Here is a 3,672-nt window from a genome sequence, read left to right as displayed (position 1 = left end):
ACACGGCCCCCGGCCCTGACGGCGTTCACGGCCGGGTCTGGAGCTTGGCCTTCGAGGCCCTAGGGGACCGGCTCGGGGGGCTTTTCGAAGCGTGCCTCGAGTCGGGACGGTTCCCGTCGAAATGGAAGACGGGCAGACTGGTCCTTCTGCGGAAGGACGGGCGCCCCGCGGACTCACCCGCGGGCTATCGCCCCATCGTGTTGCTGGACGAAGCGGGCAAGATGCTCGAGAGGATCGTCGCGGCCCGCATCGTCCGGCACCTGACCGAGACGGATCCCGCAGCTGTATCACGTATTTCGCAGACAATTAGCAGAAGACAAATATTGTGCAAATATTGCTGTCAACTGTCCATTTCGTATTACGGACTTACAACAAAAAAGCAGATCGCAGACCATCACTAGTGCTGCCTCTGCAGAGCGATTTGTGAAACTTTAGTGCATTCTTTTCCATACAACTAACAACAACTGGCCTAAAGTCGGTATTACGGATGCTTTTGTGTGCCACACAACAGCAGATATTTAGCAATTTCGTTTGTCAAATTTGCGACACCTTTTGTATCTGGTGCTGAATTGTTGCTAACTATCTGCAAGTGTAAAATTTGTGAAATTAAATTATTTTAACTTGATTTAGGTAAGTGTAATTGGTTTAGATCTTTATTTGCGTTTGTGTTTTCCATAGTATTAACATTAAATACCACGCTGGGCAATTTAAGTACATTAATAATGTTGAGGTTATAAAGTTTATTTTTTACAAATTAATATTTCTTCTAGGTATGTACTATGGACAGAGCTCAAATAATAAATGGGGCTTTGGAGTCTAAGGAAATTAGGTCGGATACATACGAATTAGTGCGTTTGCGACGCTGTCTTCGTGATCAAGCCTGACCCCTTATCGGAAAGTTTGTTCAGAACACATTACAGAATTTCGAAACATCAATATTTACAATTGTGCTCTGAATTAAAGCCGTTAATAACCTAGATCATCAAGACGAACAAGAATAGAAAGTAAAATGCAAGGTACTTATATATATTCAATTTAACATTTTAATATGTGTAAATAATTAAGAAAATAAAAGATTCACAAAATCATGTCTTCAAAATTAGCATTGTTTTTTTGATTTCAGATTTATTCTTAACTAAATGTTTTAAATAACTTGTTTATACAGGTGTTAACAGCATTGCAAAATTTCATACCAGAAACCTGTGGGAATGAGCTTTTTGCATTTTGAGTTAAACTGTAGTAAATCCAATGCCATTAGGGAAGTGGCTATGGCATTAAACAATCTTCCAGTTTTATTGAAACATTTAAAGTTTCTGCAAACAGTACAATGGGTCACAAGTTATTATAAATGGGTAAGTTAAATAATTATCTTATAGTATAGAGCACAAGAGTTCCACTGATTTTACAATTTCCACGAGTCAATCATATAGATCAGTTATATTCTTGAAGCTTTATAACTATAGCTATATTTAGCTATATATAGCTATATTTTAAACAGAGTTCTGAGAAATGTCAAGTCCTGGTGAAACTGGAAAGGCCTTCAGGCCACCATTAATCTTTCCTACATAATTTTTTTTTAATTTAAAATTTGTCTTATTTTTATAGTACAGAGATATTTGAACAATAATAATTTTGTGATCGAAAACATAATATAATAGTAAATAAATTTCTTTTCATTATAGGTTTTACAATAAATTTGGCTATCCTGGGGTTTTGGGGTGTATAGATGGCACTCATTTGCACTTATCAGATCTTCCGTATATGAAGAAAGGTTTTAGAACGAAAGCATTATCATTTCAAGAATGTGCAAATACTAAGTATTTTGCTGAAGCCTATCATTCACAATAACAAACATTTGATAGTACTTATCTAAAGAATCAAATTTTTCAGATCTGTGATAGTGATCTTAACATTTTAAGTATTGATGCAACATTTCATGATACATTTTTCTGGCTTATCACAACTGAATATGCCTATGCAGGACCTGCACCATAATAGTGAAAAAGTTTTGTTTTTAGGCTAGTAAAACATCATGAGCTCTGTCTCAGTAACCTGACTACAAAATAATACTCAATCTAAAAGTATATTTAAAACTGGGAAGGCCGTTAATATATAGTACTATAGTAATGTTTATTGTCATACAAGGAACACTGTTGACCATTGTGAGTATTGAAGGATTGGAGATGCTTGTTGGTACATAGAGTACTGCATTATGATCATCATATGATGGCCAAGACCATAATTGTTAGCTTGTATTGCATAACATGGCAAACACACATGGGTTTCCAGTGCCCCGACTCTGACGAACATGCTGAAATTGATGTTTCTTATCAAATTCATAACATTGTATTTTTTGGGAGAGAAGAGGAAACACAGCACTTAGCACCACGTCAACATTCAAGGGTGGTTCAATTGGATTGTGGAGAACAGACATTAAATTTAGTCCAACCTCTGTATTCTAGTATTTTTATGTAGATATTTTTAAAACTGCTGTTCTTAATTATGTGAACTGAGAGGGCAAGAATAGCCTAATTATTTCTGCCTATAATTTTTTAATTGTGTTTAGTGGAAATATACATATTTCCTTAACATTTTTGTGTTTATAGTAAAGGATGGATTCATAACAATTTGAAAGCAAAATTGTGAGGTTGTTTTATTAAGACAATGTTTTAATCTGTTGTGCTCAATTTGTTCTGTATCATTTTATCTTTATGTTAACCCCGTTTGTATGTTGTGTTGTTATATATATTATTGTATATACTGCTGTTTTAAATAATAGAATAGAATGAATAACAAATCGACTAGTAATTCATAATTCTCCTAGATTTTGTTGGATACTTACATGAATATTACTTACAAAATGAAAAACATAATTCATAATTTAGACAAAATGTGGATCAACCACCACTCATTTTTGTTCATTGTGATAATAATAATAATATAAATATAAATATTTAACTGGTCCCGTGATAAGTTCGTAAAGAACTTGTGTTACAGGTACCAGATAACGGAAATAAATGTAGGATTTTTATTATACACATATATTTAATATACATCCATAACCCTGGGAAAGACATTTATATTTATCATACAAATATCTTCCCTTGGCGGGATTCGAACCCGCGACCCCCTTGTGTAGCGACCATGTCACTTACCACTACACCAGACGGCCGTTAGATAAGTTTGATAATTATTATTTTTGTGTAATTTTGTTTTATTTGAATAAAAATTCTTAAATTAGGAAATCGTAGTTTGTAATACATGTCCAACTTTTTGCCGCATGAAATTGAAGCCACAATTGAAATATAATATCGACTGCCGATAACTTCAAAGAAACATAACTGAACTTGGGGCCGAGGTAAGTAGGATGATAGCAAGGTGATAGCTCTAACCCTATAGACTAGAAGCAGAACATGCCAAATACTGTGAGTACAAAATATACAATGAAGCTAAATACTGGTATTCTACTGGTGGTAGGACCACTTGTGAGTCCGCACGAGTAGGTACAACCACTCCGCCTATTTCTACCGTGAAGCTGTAATGCGTTTCGTTTTGAAGGGTAGAGCAGCCGTTGTAATTATACTGAGACCTTAGAACTTATATCTCAAGGTGGGTGGCGCATTTACGTTGTAGATGGCTATGGGCTCCAGTAACCACTTAACACCAGGTGGG

At 35.5% G+C, this 3,672-nt stretch overlaps 1 long non-coding RNA gene across 2 annotated transcripts; it reads left to right on the top strand.

Annotated features, from left to right (window-relative positions):
- Nucleotides 1-280: 280 nt before the first annotated feature.
- Nucleotides 281-3,245, top strand: LOC119628561 (uncharacterized). Of its 2 annotated transcripts, XR_005244733.2 has the most exons (4): nt 281-630; nt 771-1,016; nt 1,166-1,352; nt 1,683-3,245. It is a non-coding gene; the product is annotated as an uncharacterized LOC119628561 (long non-coding RNA). The 2 variants fall into 2 exon arrangements; XR_009973102.1 differs by having other exon boundaries at nt 1,166-3,245.
- The last annotated feature ends 427 nt before the right edge of the window (nt 3,246-3,672 follow it).

The sequence above is a fragment of the Bombyx mori genome, chromosome 5, assembly GCF_030269925.1.
Source record: "Bombyx mori chromosome 5, ASM3026992v2".
In the NCBI taxonomy this organism is placed as follows: domain Eukaryota; kingdom Metazoa; phylum Arthropoda; class Insecta; order Lepidoptera; family Bombycidae; genus Bombyx; species Bombyx mori.
Note: the sequence above shows the minus strand (reverse complement) of the source record. Positions and strands in the feature narration are given on the sequence as shown.